Raw genomic sequence first — 7,520 nt, forward strand, 5'->3', positions numbered from 1 at the left:
AAAAAAACATTTCCTTGTCATTTTATAGCCTTGAAAATGAATTGGGTCGGGGGTTCAAGGTAAGACGTAGGTAAATAGGCACAGCACTCATTTTAATAGTTTTGTTTAGCTAATGACGTAACGACTTGTATTGCAGGAACCGGTTAGTGATGAGGAATGATGCAAAAAAGCAGAGGGTGAGACTGTTGAACAAATAGTCCCTGACTTTCCATCAGTGTTACAGATAAAGCCCCGTTTGTACCTACTTGAATGTTATACTATTACTTATTTTGTTGTAGGAGTTTTTTGAGAAGAGAAAAATGCAACAGAAACTGAGAAAACTGGGAGTGGCTGAGCCATTTTCCACCGCTGGAGACACAGGCTTTGGTAGCACAGATCTAATGACCCTGTTTATTGTTAACCAGATTGCTACCAAGAAAGCAAATAAAGGTATGTCTTGTCTCCAGACCTGTATTGCACAGCCAGTCTGTATCAAAACAAACAAGAAATAAATTGAACAATTCAACAGGAACTAACCCCTATGGGATTTTAATAACAGCTTTCTAAAGGTGATTCGTCAAAATTGCTGGAAAAACAATGTCAGTCAAAGCTTATAAAAACACTAATAACCATATAGCTACAGAATAGCTGAATGAAATCAACCAAAAAGAGAAATGTTTAATCACACTTACATTTACAAATAAATAAAGTGCTTAAAAATACAATTGAAAATGGGGTTTTTGTCAAGTTATGACACTGGCCTATCTCTTGAGTTAGATGTATTTTTATGCTTGAATGGTTCATAACTGAGGGTTAAGTACATTCCAAGACAAAAAATGACATAAAATCATCAGGTATAATAATTGGACTGAAAATTAGGAAAAATCTGCAAAGAGAAACTTAATGCTTAAGAACTGTTGTTTAAGACCATTTAAAAATTCTGAGAAATTTTGGCTACTCTGAAATATATAAAGCTAAAGTAAGACATAAAATAGAAATGATTTGGTCTTTTTCAGATCCTCCAAAAGTAGCAGTTCTCAGCAATTGCAGAGGAAGATCAACGCGTCTCCGAAATAGCCCCCTGGTTCTCCCAATGAGCCCCTGTTCTCCTTCACAGCTGAGCCTTGTTGAGAGCCAGTCTCATTGCAGGTAGGGAAGACGTGTGGGCTGATAAAATCCACCCAAGAGATGTTGCCTTTTGTAGCCTTTGTGATATTTTTATGGATCAATGTGCTCTTATAGTGTCTGTTTTCATGGTTTCTAGAGTTCAAGAAAACCATAATAGAAAGAATGTTATCTTACAGAGATTCAAGGGTCAACAGGTTGGTCACTGGTATAGTACATTTGATTTTTCTCTTTGACTAATTGTTTAGATTACTCAAACAATCACTTGTTTTCAAAGCTGTCGCCGGTACTGGAATCAGCGTTTTCAGACAATAGTGCATCTGATTACCTGCCATCAATAACTAACCCCTCCAGCCCCACCCCTTCCACCTCATCAGCCTCCTCAGGTCAAGGTTTACTAAACAAAACTGTCATGAAAAAGTATAACACAATATTAACCATGTACTTTAACTGTGTCTGAGCTAAACTGGTATAATGACTAATTTAGACGGGTATTGTTAGGTATGTTCTCCCTGCAGATGAATCTAGAAAGGCAAAACCAGACACAATTACAGACTCCTCCCCTTTTCTTCCCTTCACCCTGGGATACGACAGCACAACAGCAATTAAAGGTAGTAAAACTAAATATTAAAACTAAAAGCATATATCATTCCTACAATGGTACTTAGTGGTTATAGCATCAGTGAATACACAAGTATGGCAACATTTCCACAATATATCGCTGCTCATGCCTTAGCATGGTCCTGTCTCACTATCTTATTTTAAAGCTGACTTTATCTTGTTGTTTCAGCCTTTCTCAGAACCTAGAGCCATGGCAGATGCTCTGCCTTGGACCTGCAGACCAAACCCACCCCTCTTCCAACTGGAGACGCCTGCAATAGTCCAGGGCTTATTTGGATGTCCAAAATCAGAGTGCGAGCACATAAAAATGGAATCATTTAAACAGATTCCTGTCCACTAATTACAGAGTATTTTGTAGGTTTTACAACTATTTTGCATGTGTGTTATTATAGTGAAACTGAAGCAAGAGATCATGAAGGACACGCAGATAACTTCTTTCTTAAGCAAACAGAAGACAGGGAGCCCATGAGGGATTTCATGTTTAACCAGCCTGAAACTAAACACTTGTTCGAGGAGGACATCTTTGGAAATGAGGAGTATGAAAGAGAAGGTGAAAACAGCCTAAAACCTTCACACAGACACAACTTCTTCTCTCTCTCTCTTTTTAATATGATTACATTTATTTCCAGCTTCTAAATCTGGGTATACAAAGTCTAAAATATATCTCTCAGATGAAACACCAGTCAGATCATCAGCACCACAGTAAGTGTTTTTTTTAAAAAAAATCATTTTAACATGTAAGTTTTGCCTGGAATTTTTTTGGTCAAGTTTTCTGTCTTTTTTATTTTATAGATCTGTGCCTGACCATCTGTCCATGGAGGTGGAGGTAAATTGCCTCATACATTAAGTGTAATGTCAGTCTTTTGTTGCCACCAAGTGTTGAACTTTGCAACTGCAATTGAACCATCATCAAATTTATATTGATAGCAATAAGAATAAAAAGATAATAACTTCTGTAAAAGCTTTAAAAGGACTATTTTTCTCAGAGTGTCCGATGTACTTATTTTCTCTTTCTTAGCGCTCCAACTGTTCTGATGCAGACACCCGTAAGTTTTTGAAACACATAAAAAATGCTTCATCTTCACAGTAAATTTAATTGCAGAAAGAACTACCTAAACTAAAAATGTTTTATTTGTTTGATTGGGTTTTTTTTTTGCTTTGTTTTGTGTTTTTGTCAAATTCACAGCATGTGTTGGACAATACACTGGGCATGTGAATGACTGGGAAAATTCACGAAATTGCTCCTGCAGAGCAGGTTATCTGAGTTCAGATTCCAGTGATGTAAGTTATTTAATATTAGTATGCTTTGTCCAGCTTCGTGAAATTCTGTCAGTCTACAGGAACCTTAATCTTTGGGGTGGCAAACAAGAATTTGGAGTCACTGAAGAAACTGGCTGTGACTGGCTGTAATGGGTTCATGTTTTTAAAAATATAAAGTCACTGAAGAAACTGGCTGTGACTGGCTGTAATGGGTTCATGTTTTTAAAAATATAAAAACAAGTTAAATACTTTATACTCTGGAAGAAGTACATGTTTAACAAAAGTACATTATATATATATATATATATATATATATATATATATATATATATATATATATATATATATATATATATATATATATATATATATATATATATATATATATATGGTCAGGCATATATATATATATATATATATATATATATATATATATATATATATATATATATATATATATATATATAAATTATATATTAAAAAAGGGTCAAAGAAATACAATATCAGCATTGCAAACAGCTTCAGATGCAGTTAATGTGAAAACAAACACTAACAGATGGACTACAAAGTGCCATTAATGGACAGCATTACTGTGAAGTGAGCATTAAACACTGAAAAAACTGCTTTTAAATGGCCTCGCTTTAACACTGCTGTTTCTTGATCTTAACTGTATTTTAGGATGAAGAAAGCTGTGAGTCATGTTTCCAAGGCCACAATTCTTACATGGACAATGCCTGTTGTGCAGATAACCGAAACAAAACCTCTGGAAGACAAGGCCAACAGACAGGCAGCAGCATGTCTCCTCTTCCTCTGGCTCAAACTCAGAACTCGGAGATCTGCAAATGCAAGAAAACCCCCACTGAAACTCAAGATGCAGGGACTCAAACACTGTACAGTTGCAAACCTGACACTTGTGATGCTTCCACTCAGTGCGACTTTATCGCCAACACTGAGACCAAAGTTTCAGGGTTTTTCTTGCACCAACCAAACGATGTGTTGAAACAGCAGCCAGCCACTGAGAGGCAGACTTGCGCTGAGACACTCACAGCTTCATTGGATAACTCAAAAAGTGAAGAGAAGCAGATATCTTGGAGCCAAAAGAATTCAAATGCTGGTTCCCTGTCAGACAGCAGCAGTTTCCACACTTTCACTGCAAGAAACAGTGCTAAAGTGATCCTACGGAGACCGGCAAACCCTTTTCAAGAGGCCTTAAACATGAGAGGTAAAACATCAAGCATAACATTATTCAGTAGCACTTAGTTTCGAATAAATGCTGCTTAAGACATACATTTACATAAAATTTCCATTTTAAAAGTCATTTGCCTACTCTTATCTTTTGGATTTAGGCAAGGAGAATATAGAGGGCGGAGGTGGGAGGCAGGAGCACGAGAACAGCCCTCTGATTAAAGATGTGTCAAGTGAAGAAAGGGAGGAGGGTACCTCTGCTGGTAAAGCTGACACACGCTCAGAGGAGGTTGAGATGCTTCAGGAAATAGCTGACATTTTGCTCCTGCTGAAGCAGAGGAAGAAGGAAGAATGATCTGGCCATAAGGGCAATAAGAAATAAAATTACATATGTTGTACTCATTTATTTATTCAAGCATTATTTAACTGTTATTAATGAAAACTTAAACTTCACAAAATAAAATAGTGTGTTAGTTATGTGATGGAGCAAAATAAAGTCTTAAAGCACCACTTGGATTCATAAGTTTATTTCTTTCTCCATATACATAAGATTTCATTATGATGTTTAATATAAACTCTAGCAAAACATTTACAGCTTGAACAATAATCAAATATACTATACAGCACTGTTTTTATGTGGTTTTGTAATTCATCTTAAACTTTAGAAACACGTAATTCACATAGAAAAGAACTGCAACCATTTCACCATAAATACACAGTACATGCCCTCACTGGTCAAAAACTGTGCTAACACAACTGGATGTTGAGGGCTGAACAACACCACACTATCTCTGAAGAGGTGTAGGCTGCACCTTGTCAGAGGTACACTATCACATTAAATATTTGGTCTACACAACCTTTTATAACACAATCAGTGTACAAAACTAGTTTGCGTGGTTTTAAAACAACTTTTCTTGGACCAAATGGACCAAACAGTAAAAGAATACTTTTAACATTTTTAATACTTTGTGGTATTATATCTACACTTCAGAGAAACTTGTACAGCTGAGATAATTTATAGATGTGATTATTAACTAAAATACTATTCAGATTGAAGAAAACACATAAGCTCTTCATTCTGCTGTGAATCTTGGTGCTACTCAGTCAATAATATGCAGCATATTTCTTATACTTTCAAAACATGATCTTAAGCGCCATTACTTCTACAGATGTTTCACATTATTCTGATCAGTTTCAAAAGCATATTACAAAGCTCTGAGTTTCCTTTTGACATCCTCACATAGACTTTTTATTAACATGAATTTATGCCTTAATGACCAAGTTTAGTCTGTAAATTGATACTCTTATCATCTCAAATGGAAACTGGTGATGTGTGACACCGATCACTTCAATAGCTGAGAGTGTCTGTGTTAACCCTGCGATATGACTGGTTCAGATCATACTCTACTAACTTGGTTGTATCTGCTGGGTGATGTGTTGGCCCCACATCTTGTGGATTAATATCAGTCTATTACACATCAATATGGAAGCAAATATTTGTCTGAAGATAGCTGATAAAATATGTGAATTCTTAGGTCAGTGATCAGCAGATATAAGGTAGTGATTTATAATGCAAAAGATGAGAATATGCTTTTAAAGTGGATTTGTTTATACTTGGACAACTGTGGGTTTTCCACTTGAAGGTGTTAATTTGTTACAGTGGATTATTGCCACTTAATCCAAGTAACAGACAATTAATCGTGCAATGATCTACCCTTTCCATATGTATTTTGATACTTTGAAATACAGAAAATATCCCAATACTTGTAGCTAATACCACTGAATTCAAATGTCCAATATGACAAGTAGTATGTGAAAATTTTATTATTGAAAATTATGTATTTGAATAATTTAAAATGGGATCAGAGCTATGGACTATCCTGGATCTGCCACAAGAAACTTAAATGTTGTGACATTGATTAACCTATTTTGTTACACAAATATATTGTCGTCTACTTTCCTAAACATTTTTGCTACACAAAGACCTTCATGTATTTAACAGGAAGGTGTAATCACACACTTTTTTTCTTTTTACAAAATAAAACTGCAAAATAATAATATCAAACCTTATGTTAGACTTCTGACACAAGGCCTACTTAAATGATAGAATCTTCTATTTGTACATAAGGCTATAGAGGAAGACAAAACAAAAAAAACCAAAATAATCAATTAATAATCAAAAAAAAATTTATAGGTGAAATCTTTATATCAGGTGTAGAAAAAAGCAGTATAGACATGCAGAAAATATGTGTAAAAGGCCAGTAGGCACCTCTACATTGTGCAAGTACTGATGTGATGACATGGATAGAATGAAATGTTTTAATCCTCATTCATAGGAAATAAAGTCTGACTTTACTGTTTCAGATGAGCCCACTACTATCTTTACCGGATTCAAGGTGAACTGTCCAGAAGTAACTATGATCAATGGTTTATGGTGTCTTTGTCTCACTTTTAAATAACGGCAAAATATATTTTAGTCAGGTAAGCAACAGAACTGAAAACACAAAGGCTAACAACAAACATGAAGCGAAAAAACATGGTCTTTTGAAAAAATAACTTATGTAAAATAAACAAACCCTGGCAACACAACATAGTTGTTTCAGTGCTACTAAAGTGTTGTTTTTTTTTTTTAAAGTAACTGGTAACAACACATATTTGTGCAACTGTAACAATAAACTGTACATTTCCTGTGACTGCTTTCATAAAAATACCAAGACGTCCACAAACTTAAGACTGTCATGATGACAGACTGACATCACTGTGCTATGCTACAAGCTGATACAATATCTAACCAAAAAGTGTCTTGTAAAGAGAGGCATAATGGCACTATGGAGAAACATCTGCTTACAGCAGCTCCTGTCAGGCCAGCTAACGCTATGTGAGTGCATAAACATGGTTTCCACATACAACACTTAGCATACCTTTTTCACTGGAAGGGAGCTTTTCTGCATATTTTGGATTCTATGTATGATAAACAGTCTTGCTTCCTGTTTAAATCTATTAAAAGAATAGAAAAAGAAAACAACAATAATGTGCGTCTTTAAATTGTGTCAATTGTAGGTTGAAAAGTCAGGACATTTTTAGCAGAGCTGACTCCAGATCAGATGTCAGGTCACCGGGAAACAAATATTTATACTCCTGGAGAAGCCATGACCTGGGCTTCCTGAAGCGACTGATCGAAAAATGAACAAACTTGGGTTACTGATTGGAGGTCTTTAAAAATCTAATTCTTAACCTCAGCGGGAGGGTCACCAGTAGCTTCACAGATCATGGAATGAGATGACTATTTAAGACCCAAACACTCTGCATGTTTTAGTAATGACTGAAATTAATGAAACACTCAGAGCGAG

Source organism: Telmatherina bonti (genome assembly GCF_933228915.1).
Source record: "Telmatherina bonti genome assembly, chromosome: 23".
In the NCBI taxonomy this organism is placed as follows: domain Eukaryota; kingdom Metazoa; phylum Chordata; class Actinopteri; order Atheriniformes; family Telmatherinidae; genus Telmatherina; species Telmatherina bonti.